The sequence below is a fragment of the Nuphar pumila genome, chromosome 1 (assembly GCF_984573655.1).
Source record: "Nuphar pumila chromosome 1, dmNupPumi1.hap1.1, whole genome shotgun sequence".
NCBI lineage: Eukaryota > Viridiplantae > Streptophyta > Magnoliopsida > Nymphaeales > Nymphaeaceae > Nuphar > Nuphar pumila.
The window spans coordinates 29,207,179-29,234,996 of NC_143249.1; the positions used below are offsets into that span (position 1 = coordinate 29,207,179).

The 27,818-nt window shown below is 37.6% G+C and overlaps 1 long non-coding RNA gene across 2 annotated transcripts in view; it reads right to left on the minus strand.

The window, feature by feature from the left end:
• Nucleotides 1-23,797, minus strand: part of LOC149848532 (uncharacterized) — a 32,915-nt gene extending 9,118 nt beyond the window's left edge. For both annotated transcript variants that reach the window (XR_016430214.1, XR_016430215.1), the window contains exon 1: nt 23,628-23,797. This is a non-coding gene — a long non-coding RNA (uncharacterized LOC149848532). The remainder of the gene's footprint in view (nt 1-23,627) is intronic.
• Nucleotides 23,798-27,818: the final 4,021 nt, after the last annotated feature.

Here is a 27,818-nt window from a genome sequence, read left to right on the forward strand (position 1 = left end):
GTTTCTTTCAGTGTCATAACATCTATATCACTTTCGATTTTCGGCATAGCCTAGAAAAACACAAAGAATTACTTTGAGAAAAGTTTGTTGCTTTTGTTGGTAACGACAAAACATTTACAACCAAAGACTCTCGACCTTTTATAATCGGGAGATGTTTTAAACAATTTTTCAATAGAAGAAATATTTTCAATGTATTTTGAAAATATTCTATTTATCAAATAAACCACAGTAAGATTGGCTTTGGCCCAAAACATTTTTAGAACATTTCTTGATATAAGAAGTGTTCTAGTGGTCTCAATAATGTCTATGCTTCCTTTCAGCTAGTCCATTTTGTTTAGGAGTATAAAGACAAGATTTTTTATGAATAATCTCATTTAAGTAAAGATAATTTTTTAATTATTTTGACACAAATTCTCTTCCGAAATCGGTTCTAAAGATTTTAATATTGGTTTTAAATTGAGTCTTTATATAGCAATGAAATTTTTTAAAACAATCAAATACTTCAGATTTGTGAATGATAAAATATATTCAAGAGTATCTACTATAATCATCCACAAACACAACATAATAAGATACTCCTCCTTTGGATATAACCAGAGACAGTCATCATACATGCAAATGTACCAACTCAAATGGATTTTTAAATATAAAATGTTTAGGCCCAAAGAGTAAAGATTTCATTTTACCAAGAATGCAATTTTTACAAACAAAATATTTTTCTTTATAGCTTGCAAGAAATGAAAACAAATGTAATTTGGAGATACTAGGATGTCCCAGTCTTTCGTGTCAATTTTCTATATCTTTCTTTTCTACAAAATTACAAAAGTTATGTTTTGATAACTCAAGATTGTCCATAACATAAAGATCTCTACTTCTATAATATAGCCCAATCGGCTTCCTGGACTGGAGATCCTATATTAAACAATCATTAGATGAAAACAAAATTTTACATCCATGATCCGCAATTTCAGAAACGGATAAGCTCTAATATTTGGTATAAAGAAAAATTGTTGTTTTTGAAAAACCCCAGAACTTTTAATTTTTAAGAAAGTTTCATCGACGGTTGAAACATAAGAATTATTTGGGTTAGTATGACATTCGGATAATATGTACTCATTTGGAGTCATATGGAAAGAAGCACCGAACTCAAGGATCCAGGAAGTCTTACCAGGGTCACCACTTGTGGACTAGATCGCCCCCAGGAAGGAAGAAACTTGATTTTTGAACATTAGTTGTAGTGCCTCCATAAGTTGTGCCAAAGATAATGAGCTGGTGCATTTGGAGTCGTCTACACCATTTCTTTCAAAGGATGGTCCGACCGAAGCCACCATTTTATTATTTCTTCGATCTTCTTTCCTTCTTTTGGGACAAAAAGGGCTCATAGCAACGGCAACATATTATTTTGTCACCCTTTTTGTATTCATGATCACTTCTTTTATCACTTTCACTTCTTTCAGTCATTGGAATTTCTTTCATTCTCATTATTTTTTACAAAGTGAGGATGTTTATAACTCATGGTGTGATTTTTGGGCTTTGACATAGCAAGCACGGATTCTTCATCTTTTGAAGCGGATGATTTTTTAACCTATTTTCCTCTATAGTTAACTCTTCAAGAGTTTCAACTATGGTAGGTATACCTCTTCTATGAAGAAGGGCCGACTTGGTCCCTTCAAATTCGGGTATAAGCCCATTAACAAATTGATAGAAATGCTCTGTTCTAATTTATTTTTTACGGAGTTCTACATTCTTTGGGCAATGCCATTTTGACTCTAGTAAAGCAAATTCATCCTAAAGAAGAGAAAGAACATTGTAATATTCCTTAATGCTCATCTCTCCTTTGGTCATAGTTCTCACTTTATTTTGTGCATTGCATATGTGAGCAATATCCTTGAGACTATGCATATTTTTAAGATACTTTCATACATCACTAGCGAAGTCAAATTTTGCTAAGCTAGAGCACTTGTTGATGTCAACACTATTGATGAGTCATCCAATTATCATGAAATGACCCATCCTCCACTCTTTTCATTTTTTCTCATATTCGATGATGGTCTTAGACATTTCTTCCTTGAAGAGCCACTTCCTTTCCATTTTTATTCGTAGTAAGTAAAAGTTTAGGCTCTCTTTTGGTACCATCAGCCAAACCCCATAGACCATTTTCCCATATTTTGTGTTTCACTATAGATGCCTGCATCACATAGTTAGTATCATTGAGTCACACGTGAATGGAGACAATCACTTCTCTTTCATTCTCCATGAGAGAGAAAGACAGAGAAAGGAAGATAACCAAAGATTTGTTGAGGAGTTATTTGATAGTGTGTTTTCCGATGCAATGATCCCACGAACTGAAGCTCCACCAATCTCATGATCCTCCTCTTGGCTTTTTTGAATTAATAATAACTCAAGAGCACCAAAGCTTTGATACCATGAAATGGAATAACATAAAAGAGAATAAATGTCACTTATGGACTTACAAAAACACAAACAATAAAAAAAAATACTTAATCAAACTGCACTACCCACACAAGGATCAAACAAATATTCTTGTATTGAATGAAATGTTTTAAAAAGCATTGAAGTGTACATGGGCTTAAAGCCCTATTTATAAAAGGGAGCAGCCAACTAGCTGTTGGGCTGCTCCCAACGGTCACATCAATATACAAAAAACAAAAAAATAAAAAGAAATAAAAAAAGGATACAGTCAGCCCCTAATGGGTTGATGCCTATTACAATGTGAAAAGACTGGAATGCCCTTTATAGGTATTCCGGTTTATATATATATATATATATATATATATATATATATATATATATATATATATATATATATATATATATATATATATATATATATATATATATATATATATATATATATATATATTAGAGGGTTAATCTTAACAGAGGCTACCACTCTCGTTGTAGAAGATGATCCTCTAAGAAGAGGTTGAAGAGCTTGGCAATTCCAATGGATGAATCTTGTGAGTTGTCCTTAGTCTTTTATGGTGCTTCAACCGTAGCCAATTTATTGTCTTCCCTTGTTTTTAGCTTATGACAAGCATAATATGTCCCAGTTAATGGCAAAATGACAAATAAATTTTTTTTATTGTCATATTCATTGCCTTGTTTTCAATAAGGCTTGTGATCATGTTCATTGCTTTGTTTCCAATGAAGTGGTTTATATGTACGAGTGTAGTTACTCGGCCTAGAGGCAGCCAAAATGGATTCTTACTCATTCTTGGTTGAGTGTTTCTTCAACCTATTTTCTTTCATGCTTAACTTTTCCATAGTATCAACAATAGAGAAAACTTTTTCTTCATGTAAAAGAGTTAACTTAGTGGTTTCAAATTTGAGTCATAGCACATTTATGAATTACTAAAAATGCTTTATATCCATTTGTCTTTGTCAGAGCTCAATGTCTTAAGGGCAATACTATTTTGGTTCAAGAATAGTCAACTCTTCTCAAAGTTCGAATAATTCATTGTAATATTCCCTAATACGTTTGCTTACCTTACGACCATTGTCTTGCAAATTGCATAGATGGGCAATATCCTTAAGGGAATTCATTTTTTTGAGGTATTTTCAAGCATTATTGGAATACTCAAATTTTGAAAGACCGAGCATTTTTTAACATCTACACTATTAATGAGCCAAGACATTATCTTGGCATATCTCATTCTCCACTCTTTCCATTATTTTTTATATTCAGATATAGCATTAATTTTTTCATCTAAAAGAACCACTTCAGTTCTACTCTCTTTGGTGAGAATTAGTTTAAGTTCTGAATCGGATCCATCAACTAACCCCCACAATCCCTTGCCTCAAATGTGGTGTTGCATAATAGAAGACCACATTACATAATTAGTATAGTTAAGTTTTAAAGGCATGATGGTGACGCCTTCCTTTTCATCCATGATTACAAAAGATAATAGAAAAGTAAAATAGAGAGAGAGAGAGAGATAAAAAGAAGTGAGAAAACGAGAGAGAATGAACATAATCACGTGATCACCACGAACTCTGAGTAGGATGAACCAAGGGACTGCGTAAATCTCCAAGAGAGCAATACACGATCACATGATCTCTTGAATGACAATCACCAAAAAGCAATACACAATTACGCAAGCTCTCAGATACCATGTAATGAAATGAGAGTCTTCAATACACAAATGTCCATCACTATCAATCCCAAATGGACATGCACAAAAGTGGGTTATAAAGGGCACACTCATAAAACCCACAACGGACACACACAAAGAAGACTCTCAAATATAAAAATAATCTTTTATTGGATGTTCAAATATGCTTGAGAAGCATTACAAAAATGAGGGGATTCACCTCCTTCATATACATAAGAAAATAAGACAAATAGGCTCAAAGGAGTAACCATTATAGCAGTTGGAGCTAGTACAACTACTAGATTTCTAGCCGTCGGACTAGCTCTAATGGTTAGTCAACCCTTGGTTGACCAAGATACAAAGAAAAGATTAAAGAAAAAAAATAAGAAAAGAAAAAAGAAAAAATATATACAAGAGATAAAAATATATATACAAAAATACATATGTATATACATATATATATATACATTTTAACAGTTAAAGCCTTTTTCCCCTTTGACCAAGCTAAAAATACAGAGAAAAGGGTTACCATCCATTCTTTTTCAAGTCAATACAAGTACATCTGTAATGACCCGAAATTTAACCCAAATTTCGAGATTTTTTTTTTATCACAGCAGAAGTATTAAGTTTATTCCAAGTTAAGCATCTCGCATCTCGAACACGTCACAGGGTAACCAAAACAAAACAATCCATTCCATTTTCATTGAAATTCAATAGTAAACTAATTGTTCCGAACATTATAATAGCAGAAATGAAATTAACTAATCTATTTCTAAATGTCTCGAAAACATCAAGAATTATGTATAATGACCTACGATCCCGCAACCGCTCAAGTTCCTCTATTCTTCACCTAAAAATGGTAAAGTAATTGAATCAGACTACAATCAGTCTGAGTAGCAGGATTAATATACTTGTCTATAAGTTCAATGTAACAGGAAAATATGATACTATGAATTTTCAACTATTGAACTATAACATATCATGACATTATTAATTGAAAATTTCACAAAAACAATCATGCTCATATCTTAGCTAACTGCATGTTATAATAAAAAATCATCATCATGATTCATTACTGACATATAAATAAACATTGTTCATTATAAGCATATTCATGTGTAAATTTTCACTTGAACCAAGAATATAAATTATTAATTTAAGTTTCTCTTTAATTATCCCGCGGGTACTCGCAAGTTAAGGCAACCATAACAGAAAAGAACACTTGGGAGTTTATTATATTGTATGTTTTATTAACCTGAGCATCTAACTGAAACTGAAATCCTAAAAGAGTGGTGTAACAACCGAGAGAATCTCTCAAAGGCCAAAGCAACAGGATGCATCATAAACTTCTGTAGAAGAACTTTAACCTACTACCTAGGACATATTGGTAGTCTGGGTCTCCTAACTCCAAGGATTGGAGACCAATGAGCCATTACCGCTCGAAGCTAAATAACACGTATCCCTGGAGTTGTGTACCACCTACCGTCTCAATGGTAAGCCCGAGTATGAGTGGTTTGCTTATCTTATAAATTTTTTTATTTTCTGACTTCTCAAGGTTTTTATATGATTTGAACCCCATAACTCACTATTACAGGTACTAACACATAACGAATCATACTACTGTAGTAGCATGTTCCCAAATATTTCCACCTTAGGTAGGTAGGTTGTCAGATGTCAATTTATTTGTGCAAAACTACTCAGTGTGCTCTGGTACCTTTAAACCGGACGAGCACAAGTGCCCCGATACCTTTAAACCTAACTTTATAAGACTTTAGGTGCAAAGGCAGAACCTTTAAATCCTTTTGTTTATGATCCCTTGTTTGACAACTCTTGTGCCCGCATCAAATTAATACCACATTTACCTCTAAAATACAAATGAGGCTCTAACCCGTGCTTACATATACACAATGGTTCACCTGAACCGCAAGATTGATTAAGAGCTCATGTCGTGAGTATCCACGGTAGGTTAGAGTTGTTAGACTTAATAATCATTAACATGATTATAGTTGTAAAACTTTATAATAGCAGTCATTGCATGTGGCATAATTCCATTGTCACTCATACAGAAATACTCTATTAACATTTTATATGAGCAGGGTACATAAACTCTGTCACTTGTATTAAAGCATTTACAATAGGATTTGACCATTGGCATAGTGCTGGACATCTTATAAGACTTTAAAAAAAAATTAGAGGAAAATACACAGCCACTATTTCAATTATTGAAATTATACAGAAAATGAAGATGCCACGCGGATTTTGTCATGGAACATGACACAAGAATATTCGGATGCAAATACGCAGTCCTCAATTTCTGTCTTAAAATTTTACACAGAAATTTAACTAATGTGAACCCGCCGACACTAATTTTCCATTATTGGACCTACACAGGAAATACAACTATTGTAACACGCAGATATTGATTTTGATTATTTAACACACACAGAAAAAATAATAACGAACGTAAGGCAGAAAATGTCTGTTATAACCATGCAGCAATCAATTTTTTTTTTGTCATGGAACAAAAAGAAAACAAACTATTATAAAAAAAAACAGAGCTATTTCTGTCGTTGAAGTTAACACAGAAAATTTTTAACAATGCAAACGTGCAAACCCTTTTTCAGAAAATTAAGTAGTAATCGATGTTTGTCATGGATCTTAACGCAGAGAAACAAACTAATGTAAAATCACAGACATTTATTTTTGGCATTGAAGTTAGCGTATGAAACCTTTAACAAATGTAAACACGCAGAACCCCTTTCATAAAATACGCAATAGTCGTACAGGAATAGATTTGGCATAGAATCATCCTAAAAAAAAGAAAGATGTCTCGTAGCAAGGTGCGCAGGTTACAAATCTTTGTTTATCTTTATTATTATATTTTTTTTTATGTATAATGAAAACGTAGCTCTATCAGATGTATATTGGAAATGCAAAATACATTCAAACGTGTATCGAAAAATACATAAACGCAACACCCATCCAGATGTATATTGAAAATGCAGCAAACGCAGAGCACCTTCAAATATCTATTAAAACTGCATAAAATGCAAAGCACATTCGGATGTCTGTTAAAAATGCAGGAACATATTCAGATGAATATCAAAAGAAAAACAGAAAACCTAGGGCACATTGAGATGTCTGTTCAAATGTCTGTTAAAATGCAGAAACCCATTCATATGAATATCAAAAGAAAAACAGAAAATGTAAGGCACATTCAGATGTCTGTTAAAATGCAGAAACCCATTCAGATGAGTATTGAAAACCGCAGAGCACCACACCCTCGAACATTAAACAGAACACGGAGTAGAAATCCTATCCTTTTCGCGATTTCTCCTCCTCCTGCTGCCGTGATCTCGTGAAACCCCCCTTTTTTTTCTAAACCGTACAAGGGAGAGAGAGAAGTAACGAGAAAGAGAGATAACGAGAGGGAGAAGGAGAAAGGGGTTTTAAGAAATGTGAGAGAGGGGGGTCGGGGGAAGAACGTGGGGAAGAGGAGAGGGGTCGTGGGGATCAGTTCCCCCCCCCCCTTCTCCCTTTTCTGCGTGAAAGGGGGCTTTCACGACACCCCCCCCCCCCACCGTTAAAAATGATGCTCTCCACGCTCACCTGTGCAAGAAGGAAGAAACATGATATAGGAAGAAGAGGCTGCAGAAAAACACGTCAAAAAATGGTTCAGCGTGTTTCATTGTATTAGGTTATGAGTATTTAACTAATACAGAAATTTAGGGTACAAAAATACCCTCTGATACAAAATAGAATTACAACATATTCTATGTTTGGATCTTAACCCGATCCGATACAAAAGTCGGGTCTGGTTCTGTGAAGACCCGACTTGGATCCAAAACCCAAATAACGACTTCTTTTCAGCCTCCCTCAAGTTGTGCATGGTCTTGGACCATGAACAACTTGCCTTTCAGCATCCAGAATCGGTCCTTTGTCAGCCCTTTGGTGAAAATATCCGCAATTTGCTCTTCAGTTCGCACAAACATAGGCTCAATCTCCTTTTCTTCAACCTTTTTCCTGACAAAGTGTTGATCTATCTCAATATGCTTTGCTCGACTATAATAGATAAGATTAAAGGACATATTGATGGCACTTTGATTATCACGCAACAGAAGTGATCGAGTAATCGATTCTCCCATCTCTGTTAGGAGATGTCTTATCCATGTAGCCTCAGCAGTGGCAGCAGCCATCGACCTGTATTCAACTGTTGTACTCGACCTAGCAATCGCCTTTTGCTTTCTGCTACTCCAAGAGACCATGTTCGATCTAATGAAGCCACAATAACCAGATATTGATTGTCGTTCATCTGGATCACCCGCCCAATCAGCATCAACATAAATAATGATTTCACGGCCATCTTGATTTTCACTTTTCCTGTACACCAGCCCATCAACAATTGTACCCTTTAGATACCGTAGTATTCGCTTAACAGCCTCCATGTGCGGTGTATGAGGTTCATGCATAAATTAGGATACCTGATTGACTGATTGGCATCTTGTTCTGCATACCCAGTGGGTTGTTCCATATAAACTTCCTCTTTTAGGTCCCCATGCAAAAAGGCATTTTAACATCTAGCTGGCTCAACGTCCATCCATGTTAAATGGCTAGACTCAACACAATACGAATGGTCCCCATCTTAACATCAGGGCTGAAAGTTTCATCAAAGTCTTTTCCATGTTCTTGTGTGAATAAGACAAGTCTAGCTTTATACCTTTCAATGCTCCCATCTGGTTTATATTTTATCTTGTACACCCACTTCGACCCAACCACATTTCTATTTAGTGGTCTAGGCACAACTTCCCATGTATCACATTCAAGCAATGCTTTCATTTCTTCGTTCATCACTTCGATCCATCTTCTAGAACTTGCAGCTTGATAAAATGTGAGAGGCACATCCTCTTTATTTATGGACGTTAGGAACAGTTGAAAATCCAAGGAGAAATTTTTATAGCTTACCCACTTGTCAAGCGAATGTCGGATTCGGGTGGATCTTCTGATGTCCAACATCTGTGGAGTGGAAGTAGAAGAACCAATATCTGTGCAGGGAATGGATGAGGGCTCTTTCTCTCGCCGGGTGTAGACAATACCCTTATACCTTACTGGCTCCAAGTTTTGTGTGGTAACCTCTTCTGGTTGGGATGCATCTGCTGGTTCCTCACCTATGTCACATGGGTGTGGGTGCAGGTGCGGGGTTGCGGCACTTTCAAAAACCTAGGGTGTGGTGGTGCGACAAGGGCAAAAATGTAAAATATCTCTCTCTCTCTCTCTCTATATATATATATATATATATATATATATATAATTTTGAAGTTTTAATGGTTAACATTTAACAGTTAACATTGTCATAATATCATTCAGCAATCATCATTCATGCAATATATCAACCTAAATATCAATCAAATAAGTAAAGCAATTACATAAATCAACCTAAATATCAATCAAATAAGTAAAGCAGAAAAGAATTAAATTACATACCAAAGTATATCCTGATGAAGTAATTGATCTTAATAATTTTCTTCTTCAACATCAAATGCATCATTAGAAGGAATACTGGGCTCAGCTAAATTCATGTTTGTTATGTTGAAATCATGCTCTCCCTCAAAGTCACACTCTTTTGGGTTTACATTCCAAAATTTGGATGTTCCTTGTCTGTGTTACAAACCCAATTTGAAAATGTTAAATACAATACAAGTATATTTAAATAAAAAACTAAGAAATAATCAAATAACTAAGAGAGAATTAGTACATATATTCATCATTGCTTCGCGAAAGTAATTGAAGATTTGAATGAACATATACTAAATCCTCTGCACACTTGCTGGTGAGTTTGTTTCTCTTAATGTTGTGGATTTGAGAATATGTGCTCCAATTTCTTTCACAACAAGATGAATTAACAGACTGTGATAGCAATCTTAATGCAAGACGTTGGAGAAGAGATATTTCTGATCCAAATGTTGACCACCATGTGATAGAATCTATATTATCCTCTTCTCTCGCGAATAATGTCGGTCCATATAATCTCGAAGATGAAAATTTTTCAAACTCTTGTGTGACTTGATGTAGAAGATATGCTTCTGGAAAAAGTCTTGTCATACACATATTTCTATGTATTGATAACTCTGGGTTTAAATTTGGAGGGACACGAACAATACCACCAGCCCGCCACTTATTTGCATAATATTTTGGATTAAGAGAATGTGTCATGCAATGCAAATGAGTGTTGCTCTTATCCCATCTTCTGACTAAAATTGAATGAATATGATTAAAAAAATCTGAATCATCCAATACAGGATTTTTTTCTTCATGCTTGAAAACTATAGCTTGTATTTTTTCAATCATATTATCCCCCATTTCATAAACTCTGTGAAGCATGGGCTCATCCTTATCAACTTCTCTTAACATTTCCCAAATAGGTTGTGTAAATTGAAGGAAGTATATCACTCTATCCCAAAACTCATCATCAAGAATGAATTTTTTAATTTCTTGAGCCTTGATATCATCATCAGCACGATAGAATGTCCAATTTTCATCAGTCACCATGTTAATTAAAGCATTCTTCACTCTTTTAATCCTCTTCACCATCACAATGATGGACGCAAAACGTGTTTCAGCGACCTTCAACAATTTCAAATCAGAATGCCTATTAAATATAGCATTAGCACGATGGTGGTTAACAACAAAATTCCTAATGCTTTTGACATTTTTTTCTAAATCTTCAATCCATGAACATAAAGCATATGCTTTTGAATTTTCTTCTTCTTTGGGGTTGCAAATGCTCTTTAGGGCTAGATTTAAGTTGTTTGCTACACAGGGAATCCAAAAAATATGAGGGTACTCACTCTCCAAACTCAACGTTGCACTTTTACAAAATCGAGCGTTGTTTGTAATAATTTGTACCACTTTTCGATCACTCACTTCTTTTATCACTTCTATAAACAATCCCTTCAAATACTCTGCATTTTTATATTCCCCAGATACATCAACTGCTTTCAAGAATATTGGGCCACTGAGCGAACACGCAATAAAATTGATTAATGGACGCCTTTGAATATTTGTCCATCCATCAGACACAATAGAAACTCCATTTTGCTCCCATGAATATTTTTTAATATCCACCAACCTCTCCACGTTTGCCCTCTCTTCTGCAAGAAGTGTGGTTCATATTTTTTCTGAACTTGAAGGCACATAGGCACTCAAATTACAATTTGCCAAGGATGTTACCAAATCCTTCTAATAAGGATTTCTAGCCGCATTAAATGGGAGTGAACCAGAATAAAAATATCTCTCAACTTTTTTATCTAATTCTTCTCTTTCATATGTATTGAATGATGCTTGTATCGTTCCTCTACCTCCTACATTGACTTTTCTTTTCTTTTCAGCATCTTCTTGGTGGCTTCCAAATGGCACACTAACTGCACAAGAATTGACCATTGCCTTTCTCTTCTCATATTCTTCTTGTATTGTTTTGGCATTGCCTCGTCAACTTTTCTGCAAGCTGAAATATCATGTTCTGGTATCTTCAACAAATGAGCATTCACTCTTGTGTAAGACCCAACAAAATCTCTTTCGCAGAGCTTGCATCGAAATCTCTTGTTTCTACCACCTCTTTCTCCAGTTTTTGCAAGTTTATCTGCATGTACTCATAGTGGCCCCACATCATCAATCTCACTGCAACTATCAACAAAACTAGCAGCAGAACTCACATGTTGGGATGAGGATGACGCAAGTCCTTTCCCTTTATCCGTCATTTTTATCCTGAAAACACAAAAAAATACATTCAAAATTTCAAATCAATTATACAAACATTATCTTGATATAAAAATATATATAAAATCAGGAGCAAGGAAGGGGGATCTGCCCCTCCCCTGCCAAAAACAAGGAGGGACTCAGCCCCTCCCCTGAAATAAGAGGGAGCAGGGACGGGGGCTCGACCCCCTCCTCTGCTGAAAACAGAGGGAGCAGGGGGGGCTCAGCCCCTCCCCTGCCGACCCAACAAGAGAGCGAGGGGGGGCTCGGCCCCTCCCCTGAAATCAAAGGGAGTAGGGTGGGGGGCTCGGCCCCTCCCCTGCCAAAAACAGGGAGGGGCTCAGCCCCTCCCCTGCCGAAAACAGAGGGAGCAAGGGGGGCTCAGCCCTTCCCCTGCCGACCCAACAAGAGAGCGAGAGGGGGGGCTCGGCCCCTCCCCTGCCAAAAACAGAGGGAGCAGGAGGGGCTCAGCCCCTCCCCTGCCGACCCAACAAGAGAGCGAGAGGGCACAGGGGGGGGGGCTCGGTCCTTCCCCTGCCGACACAAGTAGAGAGCGAGAGAGGGTACGTACCTGCAAAAGGAGAGGAGCCTAGGAGGTAGCATTGGGGCGTCGGTAGGAGAGAGATCGAGTTGAGCGAGAGAGGAGAGGAGAGATTAGGGCAAAAAAAAATGCCCTAATCCTCCTTTTCATCGGGGATTTTTTTTTAACGCCGAAAAGTGTACGAAAATGACCCTGGGTACGGGTGCGTTGATCGCACTCAGGGTCGTGTTGACCGCACCCGGTGTCGCACGTGCACCCGCGTCACGTTGCGTCGCGTCGACGCGGGTGCGGCACCTGTTTTGCCGAAGCCCTGTGACTTAGTTCCTCACATATCTCTTTCTGACTGCAATCTGTAGAACAATCATCCCTAGTATTGGAAAAAAGTTCTGAATTTAACCATGGATAGTATACTTCAACACTGGGACTTGGATTAGCAACATGGAAACTTGGATTAGCAGGCTGATTGTCAAAATTCATCTCGTCAAAAATGACATTTCTCGATATTTTGACGTTTGCTCAATGGATCATAGCACCTATACCCCTTGTAGTCATCAGTATATCCCACAAACCTGCACTTTAAAGCTTTGTCTTGAAACTTATGTCTCAATGAGCTGTCAACATGAACATAGCAAACAGATCCAAACACATATAATTCATGATAGTCGGGATGTATGCCAAATAGCGAGAAAAGTGGTCTATTTTCTAAGATGGTCATGGGCAGTCGATTTATCACATGAACTGTGGAGTAAAAAGCTTTTGTCCATAGGGTGATAGGGACATTACTCTCGTGCATCATGCTCATTGCACTCTCAATAATATGTTGATGCTTTCTCTCAGCAATCTCATTTTGTTGAGGTGTATGTGGGCAAGACACTCTTCTCTTTATTCCATTATGTTGAAGGAAACTAACAAAATCACTAGAAGAGAATTCACCTCCTCCATCACATTGGAAACTGAGAATGTTAGTAGAGAAATGATTCCTGACAAAAGAATGAAAGTTTTGAAACAATCCAAAAAACTTTTGTTTTGTGTTTTATGAAAAATATCCAAGTATAGCGTGAATAATTATCGATGAAAATAAGGTAATACTTACTACCAAAAACAGAAGCAATTGAGGCAAGACCCCAGACATCAGAACATATGACATCAAAAGGCCTTGAAGCTCTCTTATTAATTGAATTGAAAGGCAAAACATGACTCTTACGTAAATGACAACTAGGACACTTTAGATCACTTGCTTCTAGACTCAAACTGGACTTAGGAATGAAATTATTCAAGACAAGTTTTTCAATAAAATGACGACCACAATAACCCAAACGACTATGCCAAAGGGTTGGCTTATTACATTCAGAAATGGAAAACACATATTCAGAAGCAACAAAAGATGAATGTTGATGAGGCTTCAAGGATGAACAGGCAGAATGAACTGAGGAAGAGGGATCTTCTTGAAAGATGTACATGTTGCCTCGTCTCTTTCCCTCAACGAATGTCTACCTCGTGCGAAGATCTTTGACATAAACACAAGAGGGAGTAAATTCAACTGAGGCATTAACATCATCAACAAGTTTTGAGACAGAAACAATGTTCTTATGAATATTGGGAGCATAAATAATATTTGAAAGATTAAGAGAAGACTTGGACATGGGTATAATGGCGTTTCCAATATGTGAGATGGAGTGATGGGAACCATCTCCTGTGACTATGCTATTCTTACCAACATAAGGAGTTAGATTCAAGAGCTTACCCGCATCACCCGAGACGTGGGTCGTTGCTCTAGAGTCGACGTACCAAATGTCTTTAACATTTTGTTTCATATTCAAGCCTGCCAAAGCTGCCAACAGCAACTCCTTTACTTCTCCATCCCACTTAGCCTCTATTCGTGTGGTTTTTCCCTTATTTTGAGGGTTAAACCAATAATTTGCTTTAATATGCTCTTTTTTATTGCATAAAAAGCAAGTAGGAATGGTCCTTTGTCCCTGTATATTAGGCGTTGGAAGTAGTCCATGACCCCCAAAAGCATTTCTCCCTTGTCCTCCCCTTCCTCGAAAAGAATTTCCTCATCTACCTCTAACATAAGTCAGTCCTTTGGCTAGCACATCTTGAGTTCCTGAATGAACATGGGTGTCCTCAGAAAATCCTTTCAGGGTCATTTCATACTGCAGGAGCTTCGCACGAAGATCTTCAAATTTTGGAAGTTCTGGGAGACACAACAAGGATGTTACCAGAACATGATAATCCGACCCCAATCCACTCAAGGTCTGTTGCACCTTGTCTTTATCACTGACGAGACATCCCACAATTGCCAGCTGATCTGTGATGCCTTTCATTTTATTCAAGTACTCCATAATAGACATCGAATCTTTCTTCAACATTTGAAATTCTCGCTTAAGAAACATGATTCTCACTTCAGAGATCTGTGAATATGTCTGAACTAGCTTGTCTCATAGCTCTTTTGCTGAACAATCATCGAGAATGGCTACAAGAACTTGCGAGAGTGTTGAGGTGATGCATGCCACTAATGCTTGATCTCTTTTCACCCAAGCAACATAATCTGGGTTTTTTAGAAGAACAATAGATTGTGCCCCTTTATCGTCCTTCTTTTCCTGCGAAGTGAACTATGGAGGGGTTGTGATTGATCCATCCAGATGACCAGAGAGATCCTGGCTCCTTATAAAAGGACCAATTTGTCTTTTCCTGGTCAAGAAGTTAGAATTATTCAGCTTTTCAGAAACCAATTGGCTAAGAAAATTAGAGGAAAGGCCTGACTGTGGGAAAGATGAGTCCATTTGAAGGATTGTGAAACGAAAAGAAGGAAATTTTCTGGACCAAAATTTTTTTTAACGTGAGTCTAATATTCTGTCCCCTTTTTTTTTTGGACAGATATATTATATTTGGGTACGATCAGAAAGAAAACTGATCAAAACTGAATGTCAACATAGAATCAGTTCCAGATTAAGTAAAAGTAACGTGAAACAAGAATATGAATACTTCAAAATAGAAGATATTGCAGACCGAAACAGCATAAATATTAATTTCAAAGAGTAGAATATTCAGATCGACAATAGAAGATTGAATATCAACGTGAAAAGGTTCCAGATTAAATAAAAAGGAAGACATGCTGAAACCCAAACAAAAATATGAATAGTTCAAGATAAAAGATTATGCACACTAGAATAACACAAACATTAGTTTCAGCGAGTATGCAGATCGACTACAGAGAACTGATCGGCATCTCTTCACGTCGAGAAACCAAAAAAAAAATGACGATCTGGAACTACAGAGAGCTGATCTGGAACGATTAACAGATAGGCGGCAACCCCCTTTTTTTTTTAAACGATTAACAGATTCTGAGCTTTTAGAGATAAAGGAATCAAATCTGAAGAAGAGAAAGAGGAGATATTAACGTCCTTACCAGAACTGAAAAGAGAAAAGAAATGAGGGAGAAGACGCAAATATTTTTTCTTGACTTGAAAAACTCAGATCATCTCTTTGGACATGCCTTCTGGAAAACAATCCCAGGCCCAACTTTAACACCGCTCTGATACCATTTTAAAAATGATGCTCTCCAGGCTCACCTGTGCAAGAAGGAAGAAACACGATATAGGAAGAAGAGGCTGCAAAAAAACACGTCAAAAAATGGTTCAGCGTGTTTCATTGTATTAGGTTATGAGTATTTAACTAATACAGAAATTTAGGGTACAAAAATACCCTCTAATACAAAATAGAATTACAACATATTCTATGTTTGGATCTTAACCCGATCCGGTACAGAAGTCGGGTCTGGTTCTGTGCAGACCTGACTTGGATCTGAAACCCAAATAACGACTTCTTTTCACCCCCCCCCCCACCCACCCACTTTTTTTTCACGTGCACCATTTTTAACGCATGTCAATTTTTTTTTACTTTAACGTGTATTGTCTTTAACATGATCCATTCATTTTTTTTCTCTACGAGTTTGGATCTCTCACACCAGTGACCTGCGACCCATTTATGGTTTGGGTCCAACCCTAAGCTATCCGGATCCAAGGATCCAATTTTTTTTTATTTGGACCATGCATAGTGGGTGCTAGTGTGATATGGATCCATGATCCAATACAATTATGGATCCACCTAAGTTATCCGGATCTGCCCAAATGATCCGAATCTTTTAGTCTTAATTTATGATGATTCGAGATTTTCGGTATGGATCCAAACAATTTACTATGGATCCCAAAAATACAATTTTAATTGGATCCAAATGATTTTGATGTGAAATCCACATTAAAACATCGAACTTTCCAATGTCCAAATATCCGAATAAGTTAATATGGATCCAAACATCTAGTAGACTATTACGGATCCAAATACAACGCTATGGATTCAATATAAGATTTTTCCTATTTAAGATCCCATTTAAAATTCACGGATCTACATAATATGCTTTGGATCCGATATCAAGGATCTGAACCATTAACTGAAATCTACTATTAGATATCCAATTAAGATGTTTGGGATCCAATATCGAGGATTCGAATAGGATATTAGGGATCCGATATCGAAGATCCGAACAGGATATCCAAGATCCAAATAAGACTAAAATAAAACTATAAGAATATCCTCGTACCAACCTCTGAACATGAAATTTTAAGTTTATTTAGCCGATAAAATTTATAAGTGTTAATCATTTTCCCCTAAAAAGAATTTCATCCTCGAAATTCTCATTCGAGGACTACTCGAAAAGACTGGGACACTTTTCTCTTATACTAGCCGCAGGTTCCCATGTACTTTCATCGATACCATACTGCTGCCATCCAACCTTGACAAGAGGAATAGTCTTGGATCTTAGCACTCGTTTACTTCATTCCAAAATTTCTACTAGTTTTTCTTCAACAGTTAGGTCTTCCCGTATATCCACATCCTCGTATTGAATCACATAGGATGGATCGTGGATATATTTCCTCAACATAGACACATGGAATATGTTATGGATTTGTGCATACTGAGAGGGTAGAAATACTCTATAGGTTGTTTCACCAACACGCTCCAAAATATCGAATGAACCCACATATCTGGGACTCGGTTTTCCTTTCTTGCCAAATCGAAAAACACTTTTGGTTGGTGACACCTTCACAAAGACCTGATCTTCCACTTCGAATGTGAGTTCCCTGCGCACTTGGTCTGCATAGCTTTTTTATCGGCTCTGAGTTGTCCGCAATCTATCTCTTATCATCTGGACCTGTTGGGTATAGTGTTGTAGCACGATTGGTGATTCCATAGATCGCTCATCAACTTTGTTCCAATACACGGGTGATCCGCAGGGTCGTCCATATAGAGCCTCGAAAGGAGCTATGTCGATGTTCGCATGATAACTGTTATTGTAAGCAAATTCAACCAATACAACATGCTTGTCCCATTCGCCTTTTCAATCTAGCATACAGGCTCGCAACATATCTTCCAGAGTCTGTATGGTCCGCTCGGATTGCCCATCGGTTTGGGGATGAAAAGCGGTACTCAGCTTTACCTTTGTACTCAAAGCCTATTGTAACTGCCCCAAAAACCGAGAAGTAAATCGTGGATCCCGATCAGTTATGATCGAGACTGGTACTCTCTGCAACCGAACAATCTCTCTGATGTATAAATTTGCAAAACTCTCTAGAGATTGATTGATCCGTGAGTAAGAAGTGAGCCGATTTGGTAAGTTTGTCCACTATTACCCATATGGTGTCATATTGTCTTCGACTTTTGTGCAAACCCACTACGAAATTCATGCTGATTTCCTCCCGTTTCCATTATGGAATCTCCATCTGTTGCAACATTCCTCCAGGTTTCTGATACTTGATCTTGACTTGCTGATAAGTCAAGCACTTTGAGACATAACTGGCAAATGCAAGCCAATACTAAAATTATATTGAGTCATGAAAGTACTGGACTCACCAAAAATAAGGGCTAAAATTCTAATTACTTATCGTACCTTGCAACCTCTCGCTTTATTTCATTCCACGAATACCCTCGTTGTAAGTCTTTAAACATTTTTATACTTCCCGCGTGTACGATATACTTGGACTTATGTGCTTCACTCAATAGTTCTTCCCTTAACTTAAGGTCGCTAGGGACCCAAAGCCGCTTTTGCATCCAGATATTGTCATCTTCCTTGAGTGTGAACGAGGAATCTTCTTGTTGAACAAGGGACTTAGGTTTCTCATATTGGAGATCCTCCTTCTGGCCCATAATAATTTTTGTAAGAATCTCAAAGCGAGCAGATAAACTGGATAGCTTGATGGTTCTAAGTTCGTCTTCAAATGTCTTCTAGTTAGTAAACTCTTCCACTAACTTCTATCCATTTTCCATCAAACTGGCCAAAGTGTCGTCCACCTTACGACTAAGAGAATCTACTACGATGTTTGCTTTTTTCGAGTGAAAGAAAATAGTAAAGTCACAGTCCTTTATAAATTTCAACCAACACCGTTGTCACATATTCAACTCTTTCTGCGAGAACAAATATTTAAGACTTTTATGATCTGTAAATACCTCGAACTGTTCTCCGTATAGGTAATGTCGTCATATCTTCAGAGCGAACACTACGGCTGCTAATTCCAAATCATGAGTCGAATAGTTTCGCTCGTAGATCTTCAGTTGGCGGGATGCATACGCTATCAACAACAACAACAACAACTACGCCTTCATCCCAAAACAATTGGGGTCAGCGATATGAACCAAAAAAGAAATTCATTTTGGGTCTTCCACATGAATCCTTTTCCTCCAATCATTTCTATCCAACGCCATGTCCTCGGTGAGGTTCAAAGCATTCATATCCTTTCCTATCATCTCCATCCAAGTCTTCCTAGGCCTACCCCGACCTCTTTTAACTAATATATTTTCCCATTTCTCCAACCTTCTAACTGGAGCATCATTAGGCCTTCGCCGAATATGTCCAAACCACCGTAAACGATTCTCTCGCATCTTATTTTCAATGGGTGCAACACCTACCTTCTTACGTATCTCTTCGTTCCGAATCTTATCTTTTATTGTATTTCCACACATCCATCTAAGCATCCGCATCTCAGCTACACTCATTTTTTGAATATGATGTCTCTTGGCAGCCCAACATTCCGTACCATATAGTAAAGCGGGTCTAATAGTCGTCCTATAAAACTTTCCCTTCAACCGCAATGGCATTCTACGATCGCACAACACTCCAGTAGCACTTTTCCATTTCATCCACCCAACCTTTATCCTATGATTTACATCTCCATCAATTTCTCCATACTTTTGAATGATGGATCCCAAATATTTGAAATAATCATTCACCGGTATATCTTGCTCACCAAGCTTCACTACACTCCCATCACTACTTCGTTGCTTACTAAACCGACATTCCATATATTCAGTCTTACTCTTACTCAACTTAAAACCTCTAGCTTCCAATGTCTGTCTCCATAATTCTAACTTAGCATTAACCCCAGCTCTAGACTCATCAATCAAAACAATATCATCAGCAAACAACATACACCACGGTACATTTTCTTGAATTGATCTCGTAAGCTCATCCATCACTATCGCAAATAGGAAAGGGCTTAAAGCAGATCCTTGATGTAACCCAACCGTTATCGGAAAATTGGTTGACACCCCTCCACAAGTGCGGACATTGGTTACTACTCCTTCATACATATCTTTAATTATACTAATGTACTTGAGAGAAACACCTTTCTTCATCATTGTCCACCAGAGAACGTCCCTAGGTACTCTATCGCATGCCTTCTCTAAATCAATAAAAACCATATGCAAATCTTTGTTCCTCTCTCTATATCTTTCAATAAGTTGTCTAAGAAGATGTATAGCTTCCATAGTTGATCTTCCAGGCATAAAACGCTATCGCTTTACAATTTTGCAATAAGACGCATCCCAACCTTGTACTTGATGCATCTGAATACACCACAAAACCACCTTGACCAGATGACAAGGTCAAGACGAGAGCGGTTGTAAGTCTCTTCTTCAGGGTTTGGGAGCTTTCCTCACACTTATTAGTCCATTCAAATTTGACTCTCTTTCTAAGGAGTTTGGTCATAGGCAAGGCGATCCGTGAAAAATCCTGAATGAACCTTCGGTAATAACCTGCCAAACCAAAAAAAACTCCTGATGTCCAATATTTTTCGATTGTTCCCAATTCAACACAGCCTCCACCTATAGATTTAACACCAATTAGCACGGTTCTCTTATTGTTTATTATCCAAATTATATATTATTTCTTGACATAACTATGAAAAAGTTGTTACCTTAGTTGGGTCTACCGATACTTCATCTTTCGAAATCATGTGGCGTAAGAACATGACCTTCTCAAGCCAGAACTCATATTTGGAGAATTTAGCGAACAACTGATGTTCCTTAAGAGTCTCCAAAACAATTCTCAGATGGCTCTGATGTTGCTCTATGTTCTTTGAATATATCAGGATATCGTTAATGAAAATGATCACAAAAGTATCCAAGTATGGTTTGAATATCCAATTCATCAAAACCATAAATGCAGCGAGAGCATTCGTGAGTCTGAACGACATTACTATAAACTCGTAATGTTCGTATCTTGTTCGGAAGGTTGTCTTTAGAATATCATCGTCCTTAATTCTGAGTTGGTGATACCCAGTTCTAAAGTCGATTTTTAAGAATAACTTAACCTTTTGTAACTGATCGAACAAGTCTTCAGTACGAGGCAGTGGATCCTTGTTTTTAACAGTTGCTTGATTTAGCATCCGGTAATCTATGCATAATCTCATAGACCCTTCCTTCTTCACAAAGAGGACTGGTGCGCCCCACGGTGATACACTTGATCGAATGAAGCCTCGTTTCATTTACTCCTATAATTGTTTCTTTAGCTCCTCAAATTCCACTAGTGTCATACGATAAGGTGCCTTAGAGATTGACGTCGTCCTGGGCACCAACTCGATATGAAAGTTTACCTCACGTTGTGGAGGCAGTCCAGGCAGTTCTTCCGAAAACACCTCCGAAAAATCACGAACTACCTCAAGTTCATCTATTGATGTGACCTTTGGTTCAATTAAGGATACATTAATTAGAAAAGCCTTGCATCCTTGTCGCATATATTTCTGAGCCTTCAATGTCGATATCACCTGGTCCTTCACAGCAAGTCTTGAGAGTTTGAACTCCATTTTCGGCAATCCAGGTCGGGATAGCACCACTTTCCCTTGACGGTACAGAACGTTGGCATGATATTCATATAACCAATTCATACCCAATATAACATCATACTCAGTCATATCGAGTAGGATGAGGTCAACATGTAATTTCTGCCCGTCTAATAATATTTCTATATCCGGTATATAATTTACACAAATGGAGTTATATCCGACAGGATTATATACATCTAATACATGCTTCAATAGTTCAATGCTCATACCCAATTGTTTAGCAAAGTCTACGGATATAAAAGAATGTGTGGCACTACAATAAAAAAGAATAAGTGCAACATTACCATCAACAAACATCGTACCTTACACCAAGTTACCTTTCTCCAGATTCTCAGCAGTGGTGACATACACGCGTCCTGGCACCCTCTTCTAGACGTTTTGTTGTTGATGTTGTTGCTGTTGAGGTGGTTGTTGTTGTGGCTGCCCTCATCCGGCATTCCGCTTTTGCATGCCTGTCATCTTTTTGTGACACTGACGGATATAATGACTCATCTTGTCACACTAAAGACATGCACCAATATCTCTAGGGCAGGGTTGCCCGTTGTAGAATCGGTTGCATTTATGGCACATGATTTTGATTTTGGTTCCGTTGGGGACGATCTTTTCCGTGTTGCTTTTGCTTCTTTGGTGGTGGTTGATGCCTCTTACTACCCTGATATTGCTACTTGTTGGCTCGACTCTTACCAGAAGGTCTGTTTTGATCATTCTTGGACCTTTCCCACTATTCATTCAACGTGGTAGCCACTTCTATGGCATCGTGCAAGGTCGACTGGTCATCACCCAGTATCTCAGACCGTCTTTGAGCCCACGAACATACTTGGTCTCTCTTGCCTTGTAATTCGCGAACAAGTTAGGGCAATACCTTTCCAAATTTCGGAACATGGTGGTATAATCCATCAGGTTCATACTCCCTTGGGTCAACTCCAAAAACTCCTGTTGTTTCCGGTCACGAGCATGTTGGGGAAAGTATGTCACCAGGAATGCCTCCCGAAAGACTTCCCAAGGAATAGGATCCATTCTGACAAAATTGACTGCCCGAGTTGTATCCCACCATTTCCTTGTGTCGCCCTTTAGACGATAAGTGCTGAAGTTCATCTGCCTATCCTTCGGTACTAGAAGAACATGAAAGGTTCACTCGGTTTCTTCGATCCAACTTTCAGCCATCCCAAAAAAAGTTGGTGGGTCAAGCTTGAAAAATTTCTCGTATGTCACTGTGTCAGCATTATGACCCACGCTGACGGCCGCCGCTAGCTTATTCTGATTGCGCAGTTGCGTATTCCTTGCTTGAGCTAGGTCATTGAGGGCTTCAATAATAAAACCCCTTTGCTCCTGCCATTCATTGGCAGCGCTCACACTTGTATTGGCTCGATAATATATCTAGTAATCATTTCATCATAACACACGTTTTACAATCTACGAATTATAGTATTTCTATAATTATTACCAAGTATATTTACATATATATACTTTAAAAGAATACCCAAATAACATAGATGAAATATACTCACAGAGCGCTTGACGGGTTGTTCTATGACCATGATTCATAAATTATTGTTCCAAGGCGCTAATACCAAAACTATAACGACCCCAAATTTAACCCGAACTTCGAAGATTTTTTTTCCGATGTATAATGAAAGCGTAGCTCTATCAGATGCATATTGGAAATGCAAAATACATTCAAACGTGTATCAAAAAATGCATAAACGCAATACCCATCCAGATGTATATTGAAAATGCAGCAAACGTAGAGCACCTTCAACTATCTATTAAAACTACAGAAAATGCAAAGCACATTTAGATGTCTGATAAAAATGAGGGAACACATTCAGATGAATATCAAAAGAAAAATAGAAAACGTAGGGCACATTCGGATGCTTGTTAAAATGCAGAAACCCATTCAGATGAATATCAAAAGAAAAGCAGAAAAACGTAGGGCACATTCAGATGTTTGTTAAAATGAAGAAACCCATTCAGATGAGCATTGAAAACCACATAGCACTACACCCTCGAACATTAATCAGAACGCGGAGTAGAAATCACCTTTTTCTCGATTTCTCCTATTGCTGTCGTGATCCCGTGACCCCCCCCCCCTTTTTCTGAACCGTGCAAGGGAGAGAGAAAGAAGTAACGAGAAAGGGAGAGATAACGAGAGGGAGAAGGAGAAGGGGTTTTAAGAAATGTGAGAGAGGGGGTCAGGGGAAGAGGAGAGGGGTCATGGGGATCTTCCCCCCGCCCCCCCCCCCCCCCCCCCCCCCCCCCCCCCCTTTTCTGCGTGAAAGGGGACTTTCACGCCCCCCACTTCATCTTTTAACTTCTTTTTTTTAACGTGCATCATTTTTAATGCATGTCGTTTTTTTTTTACTTTAACGTGTATTGTTTTTAACGTGATCCATTCATTTTTTTCTCTCTGAGTTTGGATCTCCCTACCCGTGACCCGCAACCCATTTACGGTTTGGGTCCAACCCTAGGTTATCTGGATCCAAGGATCCGAAATTTTTTTATTTGAACCATGCATAGTGGGTGCTAGTGTGATATGGATCCATGATCCAATACGATTATGGATCCACCTAAGTTATCCGGATCTGCCCAAATGATCCGAATCTTTTAATCTTAATTTATGATGATTCAAGATTTCCTGTATGGATGCAAACAATTTACTATGGATCCCAAAAATAAAATTTTAATTGGATCAAAATGATTTCGATGTGAAATCCACATTAAAACATCAAACTTTCCGATGTCTAAGGATCCGAATAAGTTAATGTGGATCCAAACATTCGGTAGACTATTACATATCCAAATACAATGCTATGGATTAAATATAAGATTTTACGGATCCACATAATACACTTTGGATCCGATATCAAATCCAACCATGACAGCGAAGATCCGATATCAAAGATCTGAACCATTAACTGAAATCTACTATTAGATATCCAATTAAGATGTTCGGGATCCAATATTAAGGATCCGAATAGGATATTAAGGATCCGATATCGAAGATCCGAACAGGATATCAGAGATCCAAATAAGACTAAAATAAAACTATGAGAATATCCTCGTAACAACATCTGAACATGAAATTTCAAGTTTATTTAGCCTATAAAATTTACAAGTGTTACAACATCAACACAAGTTACAGGATCAAGATGTTATCAGCCACAGGAGGGAAAGGATTTATCCAACAGGACAACAGGCAACAGGCAAACTAAAGAATAGGAATAGTAACTATAATATATTGCTGATGATGCAAGTGTCAAGTTATGAAACTAGGAACTTTTACCAGTTTTCATCCATGAATTAACAGTTCTTGGGTTCCTCTGATATAAGCAGGGAGCGCATTCTAAGTCATCCTTCTTTTCAGAAGAAATACGGCATTTTGGCCGTTCCTCCAAAACTCCTGCAGTGAAGAGCATTCATCCTAATTGAACCCCTTTTTTTTCTCTTCTCTGCTTCTTTCCAATCCTCAGCCACACCTAAAGCAACTAACAGAGCACGCAAAAAGCACGCTCCTCCCAATTGATTACAGACACAGAGATCAGTCAATAACCAGAAAGGAAATAAAAAATCCTGCTATGAATATATTAAAGCATTAGCATTTTTTGTCATCATGAATTCATGATCATTACACTTGTTGCAGTTGTGTGTTTTGCCCCTTTTTTAATGCTTAGGAACCTACCTATAAATCCTTCAATATTTCCTTTAAAAGCATGGCATTTTCTTGCGACAAAGCACGCCAACAACATATGATAAATTACTACATGCAAGTGCAGCTATATGTGGCTATGTGCCAATATCAGTATAAAATCCTTCTGCACTTAATTTTACAACATGAGCTTGCAGCCCAGGAATCTCCGACTGCCCGGACATGCGTCCAGTACCATAGAAGGCATCTCACAATTCTGAAGTGATTCAGGTGGGAATCTAAGCTCATATTCGTGGAAACAGTAAACACCAAGTTCAGAAACGCATGGAATCCAAGGCAAATCTGATTGCTGGTTTAAAGTCTGAATAATCAAGTTAACAGAGTTAAAGATAAAATGCAGTAAACAAGCTAGAGAATAACCTCAAAGAAAATATGTTTAAAAAGGATTAGCAAGGTTAAAACTTATTGTCATATATACAACCAACATTGAATAAAAAGAACATAAACAGATCTGGATAATGCATTTGTACTAAAAGTCATAAAGCACTTTATTTGCAGATGGATATGGGGGCTACTGCTAACGAAGACCTGCAAATCATTAAAATGTAGCCCATCACCTGTTCTCTGTGGGTCAACTTTAATCATGGATAGTGCCAGACAAATCCAATTTCATCACCATTGTCATAATACCTAAAAATTATTACGATTGGACAAGCAAAATTCCTTGTAAAAATTCATCACTTAACAGTAACTGGCGGTGACATTCAGCTACAGCATTATAGAAAATAGGCTCATTTTCCATGCACCTCTGAAGTGCTTACAAATCTCAAAGCAAGTGGCAATTCATTATTAACAATTGATCATGATTAAATCCCATCACACTTCCCACTAAATACGAGATGAGTGTTTAAAAAAGAACAAATAAATGAAATATACACTTCATAAACAACGACCTCAGTGAGCATCTGGAACCATGTATCATAATGGTGCTCAACATTTGGAAACAAAATATAGCAATGTGAATTTCAGAAGAAACACAATTTGATGGCTTAAATATCTTCCTAGTCAGAACCATTACTTCAGCATCACATTTACATTCAGTTGGACCACTTAAACTGTTAAAACATGTTATTATTGACATACAACAAACATAAATGTGAATTGGTATATGCTACTGATCTAAATCTTGAGCAGGTACAACAGAACTATGAAAATGAAGTTCCCCGGTATCTCAAAAGCCAATTCCCAATATGCTTCTTAGCCCGCACAAATTTTTAGTTGATAACAGGTTCACTTTGGCCCTGTTTGGATCTGTTTTCGTTTATTGCTTACAAAAATAAATTAAAGCACATTTTATAATAAAGATACTTGCCCTTATTTTTAATTAAGTGAATGTTTGGATCACCAACTATTTAAATTTTAATGAACAAAAAAAGATCAGTTAGTGATGGTGGGTGGAGGCGGTGGAAGTGGTAATGGTGATGGTAGATGGTGGTGGTGGTAACAGTGGTGATGATGGTGGTGGTAGTAATGGTGGATGATAGTGATGGTGGTGGTGACACAGTGATGGTGGCAGTGGTGAGGGTGGTGGCAGTAATGGTGATGATGATGGTGATGGTGATGGGGGTGGTAATTGTGGTGGTGGTGACAGTGGTGGTGGCGGTGGTAATAGTGATGACAGTAATGGAAATGGTGATGATCATAATAGTCGTGATTGTAAAAGTATCTCCAACAAGATACTAAGATCAAGACCTTAATATTCTTGATAATAAACTCGGCACACATGCACAATAAGAACACTTGTGCACAAAAGCACAACTCACAAAATCTCGCAAATGCACAACGGCATAAAAAATATTGGAATCACTTTATTGAGCACTTGGGCTTTGACTCAAAGCCATGAGAATACAAGAGGGAGAATCCCCTATTTATAAGAAAGTAAAGGAGCCACATAGGGGGCTCCCAATAGTCGTTGGGAGCCCCCAACGGTCACATATGTGACCGTTGGAGGCTCCCCAATGACTCTTTGAGGAGCCTCCCTATGTGGCACAAAATACAAAAAAAACAAAAAGAAAAAAAAGGAAAAAATAAAATAAAAAAAAGGTTACAAGCATATTCCAAAATGGAATATGCATAAAATAGGAATTTACAAAAATACCCTTTTCGGGTGGATAAGAAATATATATATATAGTACATATATATACGTCTCTCTCTCTCTCTCTCTCTCTCTCTCTCTCTATATATATATATATATATATATATATATATATATATATATATGATATTACAAATATCGATACATAATTTAACACCCCCCCTCAAACTTAGGGCATGATGACCGAAAGTTTGCCAAGGAGAAACTTAAATCTTGATGCACATACGGCTTTGGTGAAAAAATCTGCCAACTGATATTCTGAAGTAACATAAGGTAGATCAATGACTCCTTTCAAGTAGGCTTCACGAACATAGTGACAGTCCATTTCAATGTGCTTAGTCTGCTCGTGGAAAGTATGATTTTTGGCAATGTAAATTGCACTCTTGTTATCAGAGCATAGCTTAGTAGACCCTTCAATAGTGATCTCCA